Raw genomic sequence first — 24,408 nt, 5'->3', positions numbered from 1 at the left:
CATTGTTGGGAGTTTGAGTTCTATCTTCTTGAAAAGCACATTCTTAATCACTGAATCTGGTTTATGAAGTAATCTTAAAGATCATTCAGCTTTTCTCTGCTGCAGTTTCTCATTTATCATGCCAGGACCATACCTGGGTGTGATACTGTAAGCCTAGGTGAGTAGAAAAAAGAGGACTTCAGGAATGGGATGATCTAGGTTCATATTCAAGCTCCATCACTTGCTGTCTAAATGATGTTGTGAAATTTGCTTCATCTTTCTAAGTCTCCACAGACTCATGCGTGAAATATAGATAAAAATCTCTAATGCAAATAAAGGAATGTATATATAGAATATATGTCATAAACTGCAGATTTCTTTGCAAAGGTTATTTTTATCATCATCAATACATTCATGTTTAAAAGGCCTCAAATTAAGATACTTACTAATACTCTCTTCCTCATGTGGTAGTAATGAATTCTATTTTATAAAAACAAGATCTCAAACTTCTCCGGTGTTCTTGCTCTGTTTTAAAGGAGTCAGTGGATTCTTTCTTTAGCCACTGGCTCCTGTCTGCAGATGAAAATTTTATTTATATGTATTCAAATGTGATTTAAACACATGGTGATATCTTTGATGACTAAATATTAAAAAAATACAATTGAAATGTTATTGCTATTCTTTATGATCCTCTAGGGCTTGCTTATCCTACAATTTGTAAATATTTTACAAGGCAGAGGAAAATACCAACCCATGATTATTTCTCGATGTTGTCTGGCTGATGATCTCAGGGTAAATTCTTTTATTTTATTATTAAAAAAAAGTTTTCATTGAAGGTTTTTCCAGTCACTCCAAATAAACTTAGCTGTGAATGGAAAAGATACAGCTGATTGCCCTGGCTTGGTCCACGTCTCTTCTGCCCTGTCCTGCTCTTCACTGAGTCAGAAGGAAGGCATGCGGTATGGCCGACCTCTGAAATCATTAAACATCTCCTATAAACTGTTGCTGTTAGAGACACATTCTGGTTTATTTTCTGAAAGCTTATTAATAAGTCAGAATCTGCAGCCAGACTGTTTGATCACTTTGCTCTTGGCTTTGCAGGCACAGGATTTTGTTGTGTGGTTGGCCTGTTGGCATGATGATTCCTAAAGGGCTGTTGGTAAGCCAGCAAATGCCAGGGGTGCATCATTGTCAAATTCCAAAGACCCGTGACCTTCCCTGACCTGCTGGTAGAGGTTTAGCCTTCTTCCAAGAGCCTCAGATTGGGCACTAGAAATAGAGTCAAAAGTGCTATGGGAAAGTCTGTCATTGAGAACTACTTTCCTTTAGAAAGTGATGGGGCTTCAGGGAGTAATAAAAATCTGGTGGCTGAACTTGTTTCAGATTCTCAGGGACAGTCTTTCTCTGTAGAAAAGGTCATTTTGAAAATTGAAGAAATTCTGTTTCAGTAGGTCTGAAATATGTTTAAAAAACATTTAAAACATATTCTCCGCCCCCAAAGGGAAAAGAAAAGAGATAGTTATGCATAATGAAACTTTTTCTTTTAGAGACTCAGTTCAAATCATTCTTCATCTCATTTTGGTTTTACAGTGATAAAGGATCCATGTAGTGATACAGTGCCATTCGGAGTAAGTTTAAACATTTAAAAAAGCAAAGACAATCTGTATTCTTTTATTAATATTATGTATGTATGGGAGAGGACTTCTTCAAGAGAGTATAACTATCAGAGGCAGACCCAGTAGTGTAGCAATGCACCGAACACAACGTTTGTTGAATGCTGCTGCAATCATGGCATTAGCTGAGGATACAAAAAAGAACTGAATTCAATTTTTTCCCAAAAGTTTATATGTTCATCAAGGATATAAGACGTAGCACACAAAAAGTTAAATATTCTGTGTTGTCCCATACAGTAGCCACTGGCCACATGTGGCTATGCCATTTTAAATTTAAAGGGACTACAAAAATATAAAATAAAAGTCAGTACCTCAGTTGCACTAGCCACATGTTAAGTACTCAGTTGCCGTATAGAGCTGGTGGCTACCATATTGGAAGGTTCAGTTGTAACACATTTCTATAATTGCAGCAAGTTCTAATAGACAGCCCCAGTTTCTTCAATACAGGGTTTGGGAACACATAAGTGATATTTACAATAACCACCAACCAGTGGAGAATAAGGAAGAATCAATGCAGGCTGCAATACTTAGGAAGATCTTAGTAGGACCTTGAATTTAGGGTTATTTTGACAAGTGTAAAGGACAGTGGGGCACAGTCAGTAGAAAAAAGAGGAAAGAATATTTGGGGGAAGAACAGTCCATCTGACTTAGGTCAGATTCCTGGTACAGACTGGAGAGGGATGAAAATGGAATGCTGGATTGGGGTAAGAGAGATGGAGGGACTGGCTGGCAAGCTACGGTGTTTGATCTGTTTTCTAATGCTAATGAATAGTTTTGAGCAGGTTATTGATAGTCCTGGGGCAGTGGCACCACCCAGCAAATAATCTTGCCTTATGTAGTTAGGTGTTCAGAAGGCTCATATTTAATATTAGTCTCTCACTGGGAGTTCATCCTGAGCCTTACAAACAGCTACAGAGTTGAGCCTAGTAATACTGCGTGTGTGTGTGTGTGTGTGTGTGTGTGTGTGTGTGTGTGCGCGCGCACGCGCGCTTCTTGGAACAACCTACAGGGAGAGGGAAAAGCATATTTAGAGCCTCTCGTGTACCATCATTGCATTGTCCCCCCATCCCTTTTTTCCTTTTCACATTTATTAAGTTTCTCTTGTGTGCTAAGCATCGAAGGTGCAGAGATAAACAGCACATGAATCCTACAAGGGGATCACTGTCTTATACAAAGATGTGGCCGTGACAGGGCTGTGCACAGAACACTAGTGGGCGTGCGGAGGTGCACCAGTCAAGACAGGCCAGGGGCAGGCAGGTCTTCTCAGAGGGGAGGTTTGCTGCTCTGAATCTCAGAGGAGGAGTACAAACCAAATCAGTAGATCAAATGGGGAATGCTCCAGGCAGAGAGGGAAGATCAAGCACAAAACTGTAAAGCAAAGCAGAATGTGACCATGTGGAAAGACCGAGACCTTCTTTCCTCTTTTGTCTTTGGCACAGTACAAAGGAAGGGCTCAGAGTGTAATTATTTTCTACGTGCAAGCTTCCCCTGCTCTCTGAAATCAGAGCATTCATATGAAATCTTTCATAGGCAAAATGGGGTAAAGCGAAGAAGCAGGTACCTTAGGACACATCTTGTGCAAAAAATAAATCCAGAACAAGCTTAGAGGCTTACAGACATGGTTCAGAGCTATGGCGGCTTGATGCTGAGTGCAGTTCCTGGGGAAGGAGCTTGGCAGTGCTGAATGCTATTAGCTTGGCCAAAAAGTGTGTTTGGGTTTTCAATACCATCGTATGGAAAAATGTGAATGAACTTTTTGGCCAGCCCAACACTGTTGCATTCCCTCCCCACCCCCCCTCCCCCCATAAAGGTGAAAATCTTCTTTGGATTTCTTTAGATTAGCAGAAACAGGTAGTAGCATAGGTCTTTCATAGAAGTGAAGTGGCATAAAGTGAACTTTTGGAAAGTGGGGGATACCTGTACACCCTCAAATAGGTTAAGCAGCAGGTGTAAAGACAATAGACTTTTGTCTAGGTGACTCACGTGGCTTGGGGCCTCAGTTACACTGTCTTTCCTCTCTTACCTGGGTATGGAATATAGCAAGAGTCAAAGAATGATCCAGGGAGCTGGATTCAAGTGTGTTTCACATGCTAGAGCACCTCTGTTCTAGGCTGTTCCTCATACACTCATGGGAATTTCTTCTGCCTGAGGAATGACATGCTTGCTTGTCACTCTTTTTCCCAGACTCATGCCAAGCAACTTGGGATCACTTGGGGAGAATTTATGGAGAAACCTTAGACCTTATAAATTACCCCAGGGAGAAATGATAGCTTTTTTTGTTTATTTTTCTAGTTACACAGACCTTACTTCTTTGGCTCTGAAATGGCAGCATGCTTTTAGGAAAAAGATACAAAAAAGAAAAAGAAATTAAAATCACAGTATTAAACAAAAAACAGAGCCAGTCGGCAGTGTCTAGGAACAGAGCCATTGGAATTCTCTCACTTTCTTTATGAGTCAGAGGTAGTGACACAGGGAGTCGATATTTTTTCCTCCTTTTGTGATCTGATGAGACCTCAGGAGGGGCGCCGTGAAGGAGCAGGAAACCTATGGCCTTGGAGCATGGCTGGGATGGGAATCCTGGCTCTGCCACTTCTAGCTGGGTGACCCTGGGCAAGTTGCTTGACCAAATAGGCGCTCCGTTTTTCGCATCTTTGAATTGAGAATGATAATACCATCTTTGTACTGCTGGTGATAATGAGAGAAGTAAAGTGTCTGCTTCTGTGAGACACTTACTAGATAGTCTCTATAACTGTAACTAGAAATGATGAGTTTGAGTTTTTCCCTTGGATGACTGCGAACTTATTTTCTTGAAGGAGAGGATGCTACACTGCAATGCTTTTGGGATATTGGCTTCCAAGCATGATCTTTGTAAAGGGGAAAGAGATGTCCCAGAGTAGAACCCTAACAGAAGTAGTCAATTTGATACGGGTAGGAGGTCTGAGTGTCATAGGTAAACCAATAAGCCCTGACGTAGCAAGATATACTAGGCTATCAGTGTGTTCCTATTCCAGGAATTAGCTCCCTAGTGATGGCGATAAAGTAAATTCTCAAGAAAAATGTTTGGTTAATGATCTTGATTAATTAGTGATGCTTCTGTTGAACAGCTCAGGGGTTGTTGAGCTAATTCATAAAATTATCCAGGCTGCCCATTTACTGACTTATTACTATTGTTGGCCATTTCTCTATTTGTAACACAATATCCTGGCACTGAGAAAGATGAGGGGAGGAAGAGATCATTTCAGTCTATCCAATATTCTCCCTGCTCCCCCTCTTTCCTTTCTTTCTTCCCATCACTCCCTCCCCTCTTTTTCTCTCTCATTTACTGTTTAACTTAACTATTGGTAAATTATTCCAACATTTCTGCTGTTCTTATCATAAAGAACTTAGTCATGGGACCAAGATATTCATTTGCTTCTTTTCTTGCCTTTTCAGTTGGGTTTGGAAATCACACTGGGATTGTTTCTTACTTTATAGTTTGACATAGCACATAATATATACTGACAATCCATGTATATTACATATTAACTAGTAACACTGAAAATATTATGTCCCAGTAAATCTGGGAATAATTTAAACTGAAAACAGTTGAGGCTTGTGATTCCTAAACTGTCCCATAAAATACCAGACCCGAGAGATGCCCTCAGGTTGAGATTTGTCATCGAATATGTTGGGTACACACTATTTACTGTAACTTTTTTGAAGAATGAAAATATACAGAGCATATTAAGGTCTTTATGAAATCTTGTAAGTAAAATTGTAAAATAATAAGTAACTGGTAAAATTACTTGTATTAGTTGTAAAATAATAAGTAAAATTGGTCATGTTATTTGATTATTTCTAAAGTTTATTTGACCATAGAAACTTTTTTCTGTATAAACATGTTAATATCCCATATATTACTTGTTTTGAAACACACTTTGGAAATTTTATACTATAACAGTCACTATTAAAAATATCTTTCTCCAGTAAAACAACTTTAAAAATCACAAAAACTTTTTTTTCTGTATGAGGAATTATCTTTTGACTGGTGTCAAGATAATGAATAGGTGAACATATAGGCCTCTTGAGACTCTTGAAGTCATAGCTTCCCTTTTTCTACTTACCCTAGGCCTTATCTGGCCCCTTGAGACATGTAATATTGTCCTCTGTATCATAAGAAATAAAAATGCTCTTAGTATATCTTGGAAAGTTATGTGCTTATTTGGCATTGTATTCCATTTTAACTTGGTTTTTTGTAAATGCTAAGAGCCATCTCCAGGTGTCCTGAGCACAATCCATTAACTATGTATGCTTAAGTAGCACCATTCTGTAAAATTTTTGGCAAGACCTTAATTTCCTCTAAAGAGAGTGGTTCTTTGAGAATTGTTCTTCTATTCAAGATAAATAAATTAAGGCATAAAGATGATAAAGGCTCCAGAAACAGTCAAGGTATTCTGGGGACTAAAACACTAAAGATTCCTAGAACAGAGGATTCTCAGGCCACATGCATACCAACTTCACAGCTTCATCTCTACTGAGATCATGAATAGTCCTAGAGAGAGGATTGTTCTGTTTTCCTGTGAATGTCATAATTTTTACAAAGCAAGCTGCCCTTTCCTGGTATGCCAAGGATTTTTTTTTTTTTAAATGCTCCTAACTGATCTCTATCCTCTAGAGGGTTCTGAATTTTGCAATTGTCTCAAGTCTTAACAAGCCATCCCTACACCACTGTGCAATGGAAATGTTCAACAGAAAGGTATTCACTTTGGTCTAGGCAAGACTCTGACTGCTGCCTGGAGAAACAAGGATCCTGGAACGTAGGTTCTGGGCCATCTTGATTGGATAAAGCCTTTTTGGCCCATTTCTGCCTCCTTCTTTCTTGCATTTCCCTTCCCCTCTCCTGGGGACCAAGGGTTGATCCTGGCAGGATGCTAGGGCTTCCCTTTGGAACCCAGGAGGTTTTCTCGGCCCTTGACTCTGTGCTTGTCTCCTGCTGACCCCCAGCTGATGTGGTTTATTTATTGCTGAATTGAGCGTTTAGTCCTGAACATTTAAGTCTTGGCTGGTGGTGGCCTCGGAAAGAACATTTTCTAAGATTGCCATGGTTTTCTTTCAAATAAACTCCTACATGCCTGGACATTTCTGGCATTGCTGAAATGCAGGTGATTTATTTGTAGAGGCTTAAATTGGGAGTTTTTTTTTTTTTTTTTTTTTTAAAGGAAAACCAGCAATGTGGTATACTCCCGTGCTACATTTTAGCCACTGGTTGTAGAGGACACCTTGTTCTGTCTTTTATCAGAAAAATGAAAATCTGAAGGCTCCCTCTGGGAAGAAATCAGTTGTCTGTTCTGAGACACTCAACCCCTCGGCTCCCTCTACTGGTCAATAACCTCCCTCCCCACTCACGGGACAGCAGGGGACTAGAGTCAGCTGGGAGCTAGAAGGGGAACTGGACTTGAAGTTAGGGACTGTGGATCCAATAGCCTATTTTTGCTGCAGATTCCTTATCTTCCTTCATTCTTTCTACCTCAACAGTCTTGGTCACCTAAGCCTCAAATTCTTAGCTCCACCTAGCGTCTCCCTTCCTACATTCCTCAGGCTTGTCTTGTACGTGCCCTTTAAGAGGCCACTTTTTGGCTTTACAGTATGGATGAACACTATGACCTCTGGATGGGAAAATTGTTAAGTACAGATCTTCAAAGAAATATAATAATGTACAGTCATCGCTTTGAATTTATGGACCAAGTTTAGATTTATCTTTAGCTTGCACGCAGTATGATAGAGGAAACATACTAAATGGGATGAGAGCTCACAAAATATCTCCCAGCTGCCCCAGGACAACACTCTTCAACCAGCTCGGAAGGTCTGCTGTCCTGCTGTTGAACTGAGGGCAGCTGTGGCTTAGCCCCGCCACTGCTGGGTGGCCAAATGTCTTTCTAAATCGGCCATAGTTCCCTAATAGATGAAACCCTAATGGTGGCCCAGAATTTCAGCAAAACAGCTGTTTTATCTAGCTAACAGAGAGGACTAGAAAAGCTCCCCAACAGGCTGATACATTTTATTTCCTGGAGAAGCCAACAGCTGACATCCACACCCAGGCCTATTCAGTTAGTTGGAAAAGTAGTACATGAAGTGACTAATTGTCTTTAATCTCAGCATATCAAATGATGCCAGTGCCTAAATATCCTGAGATGTAAACACATCAAGAGAGCTTAAGAAAGACAGTCTTCAAGAAAGACTTACTTAAAAGTATGTTTTCACAATGAAGCTTAGTCTGACCATGTAAATTTTAACATACAATAAACCAATTTCAGAAACACAATGACTATTTCAAAGTTTTGCAAACAATTGTCAGGCATGCTTTAGAGGAAAGTGAAGAAGCATCTGAGGTAACATCTTTCTCTTTCTCAGTAAGTTCTTTCTAGAAAAGATACAAGAATATTCTTTTCTACCTTTATCACTTTCCACATTGGGGTAACTTTATGTATTACGAAAAGTTGTATTTTTCTCTTAGCAGAGAACATTTTGATGACATGATATCCATGGAGTTAGTACTTTGGGTCAGGGTCAAGTTTAAAATGAGGTCAAGTGAGGTTCTTTCCTCAGTGGAAGTCCAGTTAAGGGTTAAGAAGAGTTTCAATAGATGTAAGATTTATAAAGCTTTCCCCCATGTTAGCCATTCCTAATATTGTACTGTACAGAAAGAAGTCTGATCCAAATAGGATTTTACTTCCCAAACATTTGAGTGGGTCTTAGCTCTGACAATCATGTTAAAAAAAATTGCTTCTCCGGAGTTTCTCCCTCTTGTTTTAGAGGAATGGATCCTCTTAGCTGCACTATCTTCTCTCTATACTCTTGACCTCTTGATAGTCCCTCTCTCATGTCATAACACTTCTCATGCCTGCACCCCTTAACCAGTATTTCCTTAATGGTCCATTACGCATATTTTTGTCATTTCTTTCATTAAAGACCTGAGGAGATTCCAGGTATATTGATAACACACTGTCAATGTCATGCCAGAAGAGGAAGATTATGCTGTAAATCATCACATAAATAATAATACATTTGTTCTGTCATGGAAAAATTGGAACTCAGTCTTAAGCCTGCTGCAAAAAATAGCATTATGCCTAGATCTCAGGCAAATGTAAGGATTAATGAAATCTCTGTAGGCAGGGAAATGGCTCAGCCATTGATAAGGCTAAATGAACTCTCCTGCATTACTTAAAGCACCAGGGAATCTTAAATTTGATATACTTGAGATCTGAGTCTCTATAAGTACCTGTAGACTTGTAAGGATTTTTATGGAAGGAGTTAAGAAATATGGATATTTTATACTTAGCCTTTTTTTTTTCTTTAATCAATCACTCACTCTCTCAACACAGGTTTACCAAGCAGCTATTACCTATAAGACCCTGGAATGAAGATAAAAACACACAAGGTGCCTGTGATGGTGACAACCAGTGATTTCACTCTTCATAAGGGATTGTACCAGTGTTTCTGAACATTCTGTAGGAGAGGTACAGTGAAGCCCCAAACCTCTACCAGTTACAGTTTTTGAGAACTCTATATTTTATGTTTCAACAGGATTCTCATCACAGAGACATCTTAGATACCCACTATATGGGGAAGAAACATGAAAGTTATTCAAAATAGAGCCCTGAACAGAGAGTTCGGTTATACGAACTCCAGTCTGGCTTCTCCTACTCATGTCTGGGTGACCCTAGGAAAGACATCAAGCTCTCTGACTTTTCTCATCTGTAAAATTAACTTTGTTAGAATTAGCTCCAAGGATTCTTTCAGCGTTTGTACTGTGTGATTCCCTAAATAAATTTTTAAAACCCAAGAAGTTAGACTAGAGCCTAGATAAATAAAACTTCTTAGATGCTTCCTTTCAGTTTGGAAGCATGTAGCAAGTTTAAATTATCTATCTTCTAGGTATATGAATTAAACTTTAGAAAAATGTAAAGGTTTCTTATTTGTTGGAGTGAAAATCTACCTCACCTGTTTAAGAGAAGTAGGAGACTTTTGATAAAGAGAGGTGCCACAGCTATGAGTGGTACTCCAGAAACTATAAGATCTATAAGGATTGAAAAGAGATTTCTTTCACTGAAAGAAAAAAAAAGGAGGTAGCACAGAGAGGCATGACTGCATCTGTACATCCTGTACTGGAGGAGAGAAGGACAGCTTTCATTTTCCAGGAAGGACAGTAGAAGTGAGCCCAAAATTAACAGAGGAGATTGAAGGTAGACCATCAATGTGTTTTAATATTTTACATAATCAGTTATAGGTGTCCATAATAGCTTTTGCTGTTATGTTACACTGAGAAGTGAAAATTCATTATTATTTTAGTAGATTGCTCTATGATCAGTTTTTGGGAACATTTTTGTTTCAGTCACTTCAGTTTGATTCCTTGCAATTTCAACAGCTTTGCGGATTTGTGTTCACAGGGCCCCCAGATTATAGACATTCCGACTGTGTGTGACTCCCTTTAGCCCTCTTGTTGCAAATCTATTTGCTTGAAGATAGACTATAAGAACCGCCTTCCTCAAACAGCAAATGTAGTTCCCAAGTCAATAGTGGAATGTCTAATTAGTGGCTTCTCTGTTGGTGCTGAAATGTGGTTACTATTCTTTCCCAGTCTTCACTCCTTGGGTCTCTGCAAAGGGAAAGTTTAGCTGAGCTCTAAATTAGTACTTGCGGGTATAAACTGATGTTAATGACTGTCAGGTCATTGGAAGATCTTTTTCATTATATTCTTAGCATTTTGAAACAACCAGTAAGCTGGCCTTTTTATTTCTTAATTTAAATTTTTAGATACTTTGGGTAGTAAGGGGTTCTTTTTTACACAATGCTAAAGTGATTCTCTAAATTCCATAGGACACTCATTCTTCTCTCTGTATCTTTTTTTTTTTTTTCATTCTACTCAGTAGCTAGAACAATGAAACTCTCAGAAGATGGCATTCTAGTCTCGAGATCTATACTTTCCTTGAGTTATGCATATGGATGTTCACGGGGGCCTGGTGGAAGAGAAGGAAGCCGGGGCCTGAAGAAAGACCTAATTTTCAGAGGGTTACTTGGAGGACCAGAGATTGGCAAATACCACCGCATGTCAATCATGCTGCAGGTTGCCATATCATAGTTGAAGACCATGGTTAGGGAGGAGTAGACAGCTGCCTCTAACTTATAACTTTCAAACAGTTACTGAACATTGGACTCTTTGAGAGAGTGAGAGGTGGATTTGTTGACATGAACTACCCATTAGTTAAAAATGTGTTCTGAGGCTTTTTATATTCAGAATGTAGCTTTTATTATAAAATTATAACTGGCAAAGGTCTATGGGTTTTTAATGTGGGGCAGACCTGAAATCATTTTGGTCTCTAGAAGGGCTGTTCTTTCTGTTACAGAAGGGTATAGCAGAGATGAATCTTAAATTATTAGAAATACTCTTATTGATTAAAAAAACAACAACAGCAGATATGGATTTTGTTCCCCATATTCCACATAAAAAAAGAGCAAAAAGAAGTTGCATTTGTTACAGAGATTCTGGTCTTACTCTTCTAGGGCACTTTCTAGGAGCAGTTCTGCCCAGCTTCCCTCTCAATTCTCTGTTCATTTCATTCCCCTCTCCTTGATTTTTGTTTCACAAATGGAATTAAGGTAGGATATACCTTCTGATCATGGGAAGAATATTGTTTTATAATTTTGGGAATAGCAGATCTAAAATGTGTGTTTCCCTAGATGTAACAGGCCCTCCAGATCAACCGAGCTCCCGTCCTGTGTATCTCTAGGGAAACATGCAGTCACTTTTCTTTTATAAGAAACATTAAAGGAGTCACTCAAATTGTGCTGGAGTGGGATGGGGTAGGTAGGGCCATGAACCAACCCAACCCAGGGGCAGTGATACAATGGCATAGACAAGCCTCATGCCTCTATATCCTGTGCAAAGGGGGAGACGCTGGGGGGACTCCATGACTCCCCACTACTGATCTTTCTATAAACTTAAGGAGGAAACTATGGAGAAAGTGTCATTTTTAGTGTCTGGTAAAGACCCCTGGGAAAGTGAGGTCATGAGCAGTCTAGGATGATCTCATCTAGTTATTTAGGGTGTTGAATGTGATGGCACATGGGGAAAGCAGTTACTGTGAAATGGTTCATAGCTGGTAGAGTGGATTAACTGCCAGGAAAAGCAGAAGCAAACCCTGGGGGAACACTTTTCATCCCCACATTTAGGAATAACAGGGAGCTCTTTTACACTGGCAGCACGTTTTTTTTTTTTTCCCTCCCAGAAAAGATAACTTTCCTCAAGGGGATCTGGTGAATGAAGCAGTGTCTCTTCACCCTCGTGGTGATGGGCGTGAATCCGGCACTAACATAAAAGAGGAATTAGCTTGGACATACCGCACACTTGGTTTGGCCTGGTCCCACACCTGTGCTCTTGCCACTTACAGCAAATATGAAGCAAGCAGTCTGCACTGTGGCTTGAGATAAAAGGTATTTTAATATGCTCAGGTCACATATTATCATGGCCAATAGTAATTTTATATCATTTTCTTAAAGGAAACCGCACTCCTAGTAATAATTTTTTCCAATGAAGCAAAATTTCGCATGACAGGAAGTTTGACATATAACTTTTTCATTTGAATAATAGCATTGAATCCTCTCCATGCCAAGTAGAAATTTTAAATATCTTTATTATTTCTTTTGATATGCAAACGATAAGGGGGAAAGGTTTGGAAGACCCTTAGCTAAACTTCTAATGATTCTATTTTCTTTAATAGTGAAGAATTTTTTACAGCTTTGGAGACTTTTCCTTTTTCAAGAGAAACAATATAAACAAACCAAAAAAAAAAAAAAAAAAAAAGGAAACCTTTTCCTCTCCTACTTTAAGAACCTTGAGGGCTGAAACAGTGGTTCGGTTTCCTGACTGCCAGCTTTGGTTTGCCGTCTCTCAGCTGTCTTGTGCAATTCCCCAGAGGAAATATTTGAAGAGGGTTTTTCTCCCACATGAGAGAGTTTCATCCCACACAGCCCGCAGATTCTGACTGCAAACTTCATGGACTAAGTGTCTGGTTTTCCAGAAGTAGCTGCGGAGGACGTTTTTCCTTCACAGGTGCACGACACATATTCTCAGACCTCAGAGATCAGGCTGTAAAGTCCGAAGTCTTTAAAAATGAGGGTAGCTTAAAGACTATCTCTCTGGCAATCAGATCAATTTTTACTAGATAAGGAAAAAGAAGGTGACAAGCAGGGATCAAACTTCCAAAGCCTTCAAGCTGATCGTTCTTTACAACCCTCGGGTGTAAACAGAAGTATTGGATAATCTGGCCTGTATTTTTCTCTGACTGTGGAACACATTGAAATGCTTTATGTTTAGGTGTGTGTATAGAAATTCATGAAGTTCTTTTATACACTTCTATTCCAGCACAATTCTCATTTTAGGACGTCTTGAAAAGACAATTTTGTGCTCTCACGTTGTGCCGTAGCTTGTCAATTTGGATTTGTTCTTTCCTATCTACCAGCCACCTGATTATGGTCTCTGGGCAAAGGGTACCCGTTGGCATCATTTTTTCCAAGCACTTAAACCTGGAAAGATATTTTTTAAAGGACTCACAGAAGCTGTCTTGGGGGTTTGGAAAACATGGCAAAATTGTTAGCAGACCTTTGTGCTATTTTTAGGAAACTAATTGTGTTCTTTTAAAGTACATTTTTGACAATGGGACAAAGTTTTCCTTGCCCCCACTGTTACGTGAAATATTTACAATGAAAAGCGATCAGGAAAACACCCCAAACAGATACACTTTAACCTCGGCAACAGCCAGCAACCAGGGGAAAAAGTGATTTAAAAGGCGAAAAGGTTTTTGCAATATTTATGCTGCTGTTTCTGCCCCAAACGAACTTTTATTTTACCGTTCAAACAGAAGTTTGTTTTCAAACCAGTTGCTGGTTTAAAGGAGCAGCCGATCTGGCATCCATAAGAATCAGCTCTAACCAAACAGTAAGCACGTTGACCAGGGGAAACTGATTCCCCCAAAGCAACCCCCAGTAGGTCAGATGCCTGCAGAAGGGTTATCTTACCTTGAGCAAGTAAGATCCAGGAGAGAGGCTCGGGGGCTCCCACAGGAGAGGACCGGGAAAGTGCTCTGATCCGCTGCTGGTAACATGCACTTGGCTTTTATGGGCAGGTGGGAGGAGCCGCTCCTCATGGTAGGTGGGCAGAGGAGCAGCGGCGGGCGGGCAGCCCCGGGAAGCTGGACACTCTTCTCTGGGGAGGGGCGGCGAGGGCAGAGCCAGGAGCCGGAGAGAGGGAGGAGGGGCGGGGAGGGAGGAGGGTGGAGGAGCGGAGGAAGCAGTGGAAACGGGAGAGGAGGGAGAAGGAGAGAAAAAGAGAGACAGAGAGAGACAAGAGAGAAAACTTATAAAGGGATGTAGTCCACAGACAGGGAAAAGACTGGGGAGAAAACGACCAGGAGACTGAGACAGTCAAACAAGCAAGATACGGAGGGAAAGCAGAATTTTGATGATTTGCCATTTTGTATGACATTTTAGATGGCAGTGGTGTTGGGGAGCGAGTTGTGAGTGACGGAGAATAACAATAGGTATTTTCTGTGAATTCGTAAACCTAAATAACGGTTCAGGAATATTTGGAATTTCACAGGCAAGGGAAAGGAGGGGAAGCTGGCCCTCGGAGTAGCGCATCCCGAGCTCTGGATGGGCGCGGAGAAGGGCTGGCCACAGCCGGCTGCCATCCGGCCGCCCTCCTGCGTCCTGGTCTCCCACCCCCCGCGGGTGAAAGCCGGCCCTTCACTCATCACTCCCCACTGTGCTTTGTGACCAGCAAGTTCTCCTGGTGCTGCCGGTAGTGCGCAGCATCCAGAGGCCCCTCGGGAGACTTCTGCAGCATTAAGGTAAATCCAGCAAAGGTTGGAGAGGATCAGCGGAGATTGGCTTGTGGAGAAAGGAACCTCAAAACCAGCCTCGGTCCTCCAACATCTGCTTATGTAACAGGATTGCAGGGCTCTCTGCCCTCTGGTTATTTTCGGTATTTTAAAAACTCTCATTCCTAGCAATTGGAAAACGTCTTGGTGCCATAGCTCTCTGTGTGTCTTAAACATTAAGAGGATTCAACCAACAAGAGGCTGAAGGATCAGGCCGAAATTCTTAAGAAATACATTCAGAGAAAGAAAAACAAACTCCTTTAGCTGCTGAGCCGTGACTCACTTCCTAGCCCAAGTTTGATTTTTGCCACCACAGGAATTAAAGCATTTGAAAAGAGAGAACCTGAGCCTTGAGGGTGAGGGGTACTGACAAGGGGAAAGAAAGAGGCAGGGAGATGGATGGATGGGCCTGAAAAGAACAGGGGAAATAACTTTTACTGACAATATTGATATATAACTATATAAATGTATAGTAATATATTCACACATGAAACTTGATTCATTTCACCACAGCCTTATGGAGTCAAATATGATTCATATTGTGTAGTTTTTTTTTTTTAAAGAAAGGAATTTCAAAGGGTTAAGCAACTAGCTCAAGCTAGCAAGAAGGGGAGCCGTATTTGGTGAGCTTCCAGAGCACGTGTACTCTGCACATGAGGCCACCATATAGAATGCCTGACCTGGCCTCAGGTTAGTCCTGATGTCTTTGTGTGTGGAGTGGGGAGAGGTTATCAGACTCCAAGAGAAGGAAAAATGATGACCAAGAGCCGAATATGTTGAACTGGGTACTGTTGACATCTTGGTCCAGATAATTCTGGTGAGAACTTTTTCTGGCTATTATAGGATGTTGAGCACTATCTCTGGCCTCTACCCACCAGATGCCAGTAGCACTCTCCTTCTTGAGTTATGAGAATTGAAAATGTGCCTACACTTACCCAAATTGCGGGGGAGGAGGAGCAAAAAAAAAAACTCCTCCCTTTAAGAACCATTGGTTGTAAAAGGTCCACAGATATAAAAAAGGATTTTAAAGAAATTCATAAGAAAATATCCAACAGTGGTATTTGGATAATAGTAATATTAGTTGTCATATGTGTTTAGGTTACATTGAACATAACTTTTACATTTTCATAATCCCATCTGTCTGCCTCTAGACTTCAAAGCCTCAATTGCTTTCTTCCTAACTAATCTTATTCTCATTCGGATACAGCTGGGAGTCAACAACCCCCTGTGCCTGGGATATGAGGAGAATTAATGATATACGAGGTGAAACATTTAAGTTCTTTATTATAAACACAAACTTGACCTTAGAACAGTTACTCAGATGTTACTCATGATGTTTCATGACATTGATTATTTGTCTTAATAGTTATAATTTTTCATTTCTAGAACCCCTTCACAAATAGTATGTTTGTGCTTTGAGAATATGCCTAAATCCACTGAAGGAAGTCTATGAAATGAACAGCTTTGTTACTGGACTTAGAAATAAAACTGCATTGAGTCTTCTGGGGTTGACCCTTGAAATCAAATACGATTTCACAGGAAAGCTACCACTTCTGGAACTTTATAGTTTAGTGAAGAAATGTTTTCTGGGAAAGCTAATTAGGACCCAGTTAGAGGCACCTCTGGGTGATACATATTAGTAGATATCCTTATCAGATTATAGCAAATCACCTTTTCAATTCTGATTTAATGCCTTTAGACATTCCAGATCCATCACATAGTTGTGAAAAATAGAAACAGAAAAGGCAAGCAAAGCACATTCAAAGGGAAGGCAATTGACAGCTGTATTTTCTTTCCCTTTTTCCTCCATCACTCCCTCCTTTCAAACTTGAATATCCAGCTATGTAACAAAAGAGCTCCTTTCATTTTGTTTGGATGGTGCTAACGGTTAGTTCATTTCTCCAGTTCACACTTGCCTGAATCTAACTCTAGCAGATCTGGACAACAAATCAGGAATCCAGGAATGTGATCTCTTTGCTGACTCTTCGAGTGCCCTTCTAGAATCTCTTGAAGGTGACTGAGGTTTGAAATGACCTAGTTTGGTCTTTTGTGGAAAGAAAGGAATCCAATGACAACATACTAGATGGCTCTGAAGTTTCCATTGTGTGAATGTAATAACAGCTACAGATTATTACCTTATTTTAAAGAGCTTTGAAAATGGAAACTTTTTTTTAAAATTTAGAATTAATCAACTAATAAATACCTATTAAGAATGGATACAGACAGTGTGGGGTATTCAAAGCAAAGGAAAATAGTAAGAATGTAGATCTACTCTCATGGAAGGAAAAAAAAAAAACCATGTAATTCTTGTTAGTTGGGTTGCAAAGTGGTTTCAGGGAGGTGTTGGCATTTGGGTTGACTGTGGAAACCAGAATTGGAATGGGTGAGTGATGAATTCTAGGACAAGGGGGGAAATGTACACAACTGGGGGAGTCACAGGAAAATGTGGAGAATGGTAAATGGCTGGCTTGACTTAAGGGAAGGGTTTGTATAGCAGAACAATGAAGCTAAGAAACAGGAAAGGAGAGATGCAGTCAGCCTGTGGATGGCCTTCAATGTCACCTCAGTAGCCTGAACTGTAACTCTAGGCAATGAGAAGTCATTGGAGACTTTTGAGCCATAGCATGGCATGCTAGAAATGGCATATTATTAAGAATTCACTTTTCTTTGTATAGGCTATTTGTAGTAGCTTTGCATATAAATACTTGCCAGTCTCTCCAGGGCCATAAGCATACTTAGAGAAAGCTGAGTGTTTGTGTCCTGCAGACTTGGAGGTCTGCATGAGGTGGCAAAAATGATGGTAGTTCTACCCTAGAGTGTCCCTACAGTGTTCTGGGTGATTCTTAGGAGATGGGAAGGCAGAATTCTCCGAGTGTGGCCAAGATGATAGATGAGATTAATGTGAAGGTTGGTGCCTGTTCTGTGTGTCAGAGGGGCTGGTCTTTAAGTCACCTGCTGTAGCTTTAATGTTATCAGTCTTTTACTTTTATCTGGACTTCCCTGGTGGCTCAGATGGTAAAGCGTCTGCCTACAATGTGGGAGACCTAGGTTCAACCCCTGGGTCGGGAAGATCTCCTGGAGAAGGAAATGGCAACCCACTCCAGGATTCTTGCCTGGAAAATCCCATGGACAGAGGAACCTGGTGAGCTACAGTCCATGGGGTCGCAAAGAGTTGGACACGACTGAGAGACGTCACTTTCTTTTACTTTTATCTAGTTTATTTCACTTTTTCTATTTCATAGTCAGTGCTCCCATTTCATTTAGTTTAGCTTTTCCAATTTCTCCATCTCTTTTCTTTTTCTTTGATGTTCTTACTCAAGCCTTTATCAAGCATGGTAGACAAGTTTTTGTTTACATGTTTATAAATAGTATGTATAATATACATATATTTTAGAAAACTTATGAACATTTGCCTAACTAAAAACTTTATGACATTTTGATTCCACTTGTTTGACTTAATATGAATAAAATGCTAGATTTCTAGTTCAAAAAAATAGATATGCAACAAGCAACAAAGGTTTACTGTGTAGCTCAGGCAACTATAGTCAGTATCTTATAATAACCTATAATGGAAGATAATCTGAAAAATAATGTATGTTATATGTATATACTAAATCACCTTATTTTGCACCTGAAACATTGTAAGTCAACTATACTTCAAATATATATATATATATATATATATATATATATATATATATAAAGAAAAAAAGTATCAGTCCAGAGATAATAGGTTTCATGTAGAGATCCTTGAATTTTGAAGGGTTTCTGGATGAGGAAACAGGGGACCCTGGTATTAAAAACTTATGCTGTCACATTTATGTTTTTTAAATTACTTTGAACTATTTCCTATGTGTTATCCTCAGCAAATTTCAACCTTCAGTTTTTCCTACCACTCCTCAATTGCTTCAAAATGCAAATGATCATGGCTTTGGGTCCGAACAAAAATCACAATGATCTGAAGTTCAATGTACAGAAATTTGCTCTTTGTCTATCAGCTGACCCATCAGTCAGTCAGCCTAAGCTTCTGTTAAGTATCACCAAATATGATCTTGGACCGCAAGGCACTTACAATTGCCAGCTCTCCTAGGACATTTAAAGTAGGGTTTTATTTACAAAAATTGAAAAGGTTCACAGCACAGAAGAAAAGCACACCTCTCCTACATTCCAGAGGAACGTTGGATTCTGTGAGTCACTGTTTTCCTGTTGGCCCAGATGGTAGAGAGCTGACTGACTCGGGTGATCCACAGATGACTGCCTCACAGCTCCGCTGGCTTTATAAAGAGCACTGGATGGAGGGTCAGGAAATATGGGGTTTAGTCCCAGCTGGGCCACTAACTACCCATACAAACGCGGCAGATGTTCTATCCTTTTTGGATTCAGTGTCTGCATGTAAAATAAGGAGGCTTAACCAGCTCTTTCCACTTGTCAGATGCCTGCTTGGTACTAGCCAGTAGATGCTCCTTTAAAAATTCAGCATCCCGGGGAAGCCAACCTGATGATCCATGATACACATCCTTAACTTGAGTCATAAGAGTGAAGCTCATAATGTATTAGTCCAGTGCTGGCTATAAGAGGATCACACCCCAACATTAAACATTGTCTGTATTCTAGATCCAGAATCCCCAAAGGTGGGGTTTAATTAGCTCTTAACTGTAATCATTCTCTCTCTAAGTCTCAGGATTGGGAAGAAGTCTCCCAGGTTTGGGCTTCCTATGTAGCTCAGTAGTAAAGAATCTGCCTGCCAATGTAGCAGCCGCTGGAGACTCAGATTCATTCCCTGGGTTGGGACTATCCCCTGGAAGAGGAAATGGCAACCCACTGCAGTATTCTTGCTGGGAAAATTCCATGGGCAGAGAAGCCTGGTAGGCTATAGAGGGGTTACAGAGTCAAACGCACTGAGAAAATGAGCACTCCCAGATTTAGCCATCAACCTCTAAACCTTGCAGCCTTTTAATTTTTTCTTCTGAATCAAGTAGTAATTCTCCTTTTAATTGGTGGAAATGTAACCATACCATACAGAGCCCCAGTTTCTGAAAATTCTGTTCATTGTGCTGAATTTGTTTGATGTCTGGATAAATTGATTTGATTTCCTGTGAAGCTATCTATTCTTCTCCCACTATGAATTCTTCCCTTTCCCAAGTGCTCCACCTCTTTATTTCTTTAATTAGGAAAAATCTGTTGCCTTTTTCAATATAGACTAAATGATTGTGACTCTTTTTGGTTTCCCAAACTGTTAGACTTTTACTAGGGTCACTGAACCTTTTTTTTCATCTTTTACCCTCTCCATAACTAATGGCACCTAAAGCCGTTCCATTCTTTTTCTGTTCATTGAAAATTTCATCGTAGGGATTCTCTCATGGAGGCTGTGCAATGGAGAGGGAAAAATATATTCCAGGGAGAGTTTTTTTCCCTTACTTAAGAGTGGAAAAGTAAAAGCTTTCCAGAGAACTAGAGAAATATATTCACCCGTACCATATGCCATCTTAAATCCTACCTAAAATATGGGAATGTCTTGGTCCTAGACATCCCCTGCTGAATAATTTGTAATCCTGCCTTATCTTCTACCCTCCACACTTTCTAATTGTGATTTACTCTTATGCTTTTATTAATATTTACCTCATGTTCAATTTTAATAAATCCCATATTTCCTGCTTAGAGTTATATCTTATACAACCTAAGATTTTCATGAAAAGCTCCAGTTTGACAGGCAAAAATGTTTATCTGAGGCAAGAGGTCTAACAGGTGATCAGACCTTACCTATCCCAAATTACCTGGCCTGTTGCCCCTATAGCAATCACCCTAAACACAGCAATGATTATGTCGTGTCTTCATTCAGACGCCTTCAGCGATACCACTCTGTAAAGAAAACCATATGTTACACAGCACAGGGAATATAACTAATGTTTTATAATAACTATAAGTGAAGGATAACTTTTAAAAATTGTGAATCACTCTGTTGTACACCTGAAAGTTCATAACATTGTAAATCACCTATTGTTGTTTGGTCGTTAAGTCATGTCTGACTCTGCCACCCCATGGACTGTAGCCCATCAGGTTCTTGTGTCCATGGGATTTCCCAGGCAAGAATTCTGGAGTAGATTGCCACCTCTTTCTCTAGATCTTCCTGACCCAGGAATCAAACCTGCATCTCCAGCATTGGCAGGCAGATTCTTTACCACTGAGCCATCTAGGAAGGCTATAAATCAACTGCACTTCAATTGAAAAAACATCCAAGTTCATATTCTGGCATTAAAGAGCCCCCCCAGATTCAAGCCCAGTATTCATTTCATTTACACACCCTGTAAATGTGCTTCAGGCAGGAGAAATTTTGCTCATCATAATATCTGTGCCTGTAGCTCTTCATCTTGTATGTTACTGTCAATGGAGTGCCTGTTGCCAGGTGAATATTGCTCAAATCCTTTAATACTTCAAAACCACCTTCTTTAGGAAATATTTCCTGGTCCTTTTTTGAACCTCCCAGGGAAATTGGTACTTATGACGTTTTCTACTCTTTACACATATGCTCACTTATTGTCTCCTCAAATTCATTGCTCCCTCCTTGGAGCCCTAACTCTTCCCCCTGACACAGGGCCTATCATGGAGTAGGTGGTCAATAACTATGAACTGTGGAACATTTTTTGAAAATAAATCCTTTCCTACCTTTCTCTGTTCCTAGCCCTTTTACCTGATTCAACTAAAAAAAAAATGCTTTTAGAGCTCCTAGTATGTTTCTGTCAGGGTCATAGAAACTGTGTTCAAAAGACCAATATAGCTTCATTACCATTTTTGAGGAATTTAAACAGTCTTGTTGGGGAGCAGAGATAAATAGGAAGTTTCTATTCCATATGGTAAATTCCGTGGGTGAGCTAAGTACTGGGCACGACAGGAGCTCCACAACCATCCTTGCTCATGAGAGGGAGCTTTGGGTGTGTTACTCTGAATGCCAGGTGTACATCGGGATGGCATGGAGAAACACACAGAAAAGCAAAGTTTGGTCCTTCTCGATGCCGCTTGGGAGGAAAGTACGACATGCTTTGTGTTTGGGGTGTGGGATCAGGAGGGACGGTCTGCATGTTGGCCTGACCACTGTGTCTTCCGGGTCATTCAGTCAAGGTGTGAGGGTTATTTGAGTAGAAATGTTTCAATACTGCTTTGACATACAAAGGGCTTGAATAAACTCTTCTGGTGTATAGCATCACATGCTGAGAGTTTTGACTGACTTAGACTGCACCTAATGCTGAGTGGGCTTCCCTGCTGGCTCAGATGGTAAAGAATCTGCCTGCCTTGTGGGAGACCCAGGTTCGATCCCTGGGTTGGGAAGATCCCTTGGAGAAGGGAATGGCTACCCACTTCACTCTTCTTGCCTGGAGGATTCCATAGACAGAGGAGCCTGACAGGCTGCAGTCTATGGGGTCACAAAGGGTTGGTCATGACTGAGCAACCAGCACTTTCACTACTGAGTACACTTAAAATTGATGCTTTTGGACTTCCTTGGTAATACAGTGATTAAGAATCTGCCTGCCAATGCAGGAGACATGGGTTCTATCCCTGATCTGGGAAGATTTCACGTGCCAACGGGCGACTAAACCCACTGCCCTTGTGCCACATTGCTGAGCCTGTGCTCTATACCCCGTGTTCCGCAAGAGAAGCCACTGAGATGAGAAGCTGTGCATTGCACCTGCAGAGTAGCCCCTGCTCACCACAACTAGAGAAAGCCCTGTTCAGCAACCAAGACCCAGTGCAGCCAAAAATTAATTAATTAATTAAAAAAAAAAAGAATTGGTGCTACGTATCTTTGGATGCTCTGTGATGGATGCTATCTCAGGGCATCTGGTTCTATCTGTTTCCTTTAAAGGAAATCCTTTGTAAGATAGCCTTCAAGAACCTCCATGACAACAAGGGGGAGAATTTAGAATTCTACTTTGACAGTGTTAGTCCCAAAGTCTGACTCTGCAACCCCATGGACTGTAGCCCACTGGGCTCCTCTGTCCATGGGATTTTCCAGGCAAGAATACAGGAGTAGCTAGCCATTCCCTTCTCCAAGGGATCTTCCCAACCCAGGGATCGAACCAGGGTCTCCTGCTTTGTAGGCAGACTCTTTATCAGGGAAACACAAATGCTTTGTGTTGGCCCCACTGAGTTTTGAACTCAGGACCTTCAGATTATGAGACTGAAGTGCTGCATACTGTGTTAAGGAGGCACCTGTCAATCTTGGCTTCTATATTATTCACAGATTTTTTTTCCTAAATGTGGACATATAATGGTTGCCCCTTATAATTTGTGCTTAGGGCCACTGTATTGTGAGCACACTCAGTGTGCCAATACCAGATCTCTTCGTCTGTTAGTCCACTTGTTTTCCTAGAAGGAAATTCACAATCCTGGAGTTTCACTCTATGCATAAGAAAATAGGCAAGTCTATTTGCAAGATCACATTAAAGACACCAAAGTTATTAATATGTGGTTAAATGAGCTTTAGATGCCTACGTAAGGGAATGGGAAGAGAAATGGCCTCTTAAGAAGCAAGACTTATATATCTGTGCAAAAAGTGACCTGACCGCATGAAACTCTTGTAACTTGTTGTTTATAGATTTGGTCCTGTTGGATTTTTGGAAAAGGTGTCTGTTTCATACTATCTTGGTTTCATCCTATTTTTCACTGTCCTCATTTCTTCAATGTTCCAATGTCTTCATTTTCCTACTTTTTCATTAAATTCCATCTTGTTGTATGTCTTTTGTACCCTTTCTGGACCCTTCATTTTGATTTGACTTTCTGTGCTGGGTTTATTACCAGAGATTTAGGTGAGTACTCGGATTGCATCTGGCCATGTGGCATGGAGGAACCCTGTTCAGGATCAGATGTCTTTCCCCATTCCCCACTTTCTCTATGACCAGACCAGAAGGGTTCCTACTAGACATTTCTGAAGATGAATTATGTGTTTATCATCACAAATGGATATTGCTTTCTATTTTAATTTGTGAAGTCTTGTCTTCTGCTTTCTAGATTATAAGTTTCTCCAACTGAGAAGTCAAAACATCTCTTGAATGCAGGAAAGAGTGTAACTCCAAGTACCAGCATAGGGCTGACTGCCTCAATAAACACTTGTTGATTTATGTCCCTTTTGAGACTATGATGATGATACATCTATAAAATCCATGAATATATTTGCATCTGACTATTTCTCTTTGTGAGAGAAGTATTAATAGCATCTGTAGTGATTGGAAGTACTTGGGGCCCTCTTTTTAGGTTGCATCCTAGGTCTTAATTTTTGAAGAAGTCAGTATCTGCCTTTACTCATAAATTAAAAATCTCATCTTTCATGCTGTTCGCATAGGGTCTCACAAGGGGAAGGAGTTGGCCTGTTACTCATTACTTCTCATTTTCAGACCCTCTGTGATGACTGGATACCATGAGCATTTGGTCCAGATGAGAATCTAATTTTCTGTTCCTTTTGAATAATAAGAATGTTCTGTGGGACTCTGGCATCTTGGAATATTAGTAGGTGTTAGGTATATGAAAAAATATGTCCAATCCATTATGTTTCAGAAATCCTGGATTATTAAAATTAGATAGATTTCTTTATTGCATGGCCATTCCAAGCCTTCCATGGCTAACGTGTTTTTTTTCATATTCTAAAAGGTAAACATACTATACATAGTGTTTCCTAAGATTATTTGACTTACAGGACCAACCCCATACTAATCCCTCTTTCCAAGGGACTTTCAATAGAACTATTGCTCTGTGGTCCTTAAATTTGGAAGCCCTGCCAGAGAACTTGTCATACCCCCACCACTAGGACCAACACTAATACCAACATTATTTCCTCTTAAGTACAAATAGCA

At 40.3% G+C, this 24,408-nt stretch overlaps 1 protein-coding gene across 3 annotated transcripts in view; it reads right to left on the bottom strand.

The window, feature by feature from the left end:
* COL8A1 (collagen type VIII alpha 1 chain) overlaps positions 1 to 13,785 on the bottom strand; it is a 166,312-nt gene extending 152,527 nt beyond the window's left edge. For all 3 annotated transcript variants that reach the window (XM_042230658.1, XM_060416596.1, XM_004002871.4), the window contains exon 1: positions 13,707 to 13,785. The gene's annotated coding sequence lies outside the window, so the exon portion shown is untranslated. The remainder of the gene's footprint in view (positions 1 to 13,706) is intronic.
* Between the last annotated feature and the right edge of the window lie 10,623 nt (positions 13,786 to 24,408).

Source organism: Ovis aries, chromosome 1 (genome assembly GCF_016772045.2).
Source record: "Ovis aries strain OAR_USU_Benz2616 breed Rambouillet chromosome 1, ARS-UI_Ramb_v3.0, whole genome shotgun sequence".
Classification (NCBI taxonomy): domain Eukaryota; kingdom Metazoa; phylum Chordata; class Mammalia; order Artiodactyla; family Bovidae; genus Ovis; species Ovis aries.
The sequence above is the reverse complement of the archived record's forward strand: the minus strand, read 5'-3'. Positions and strand labels throughout refer to the sequence as shown.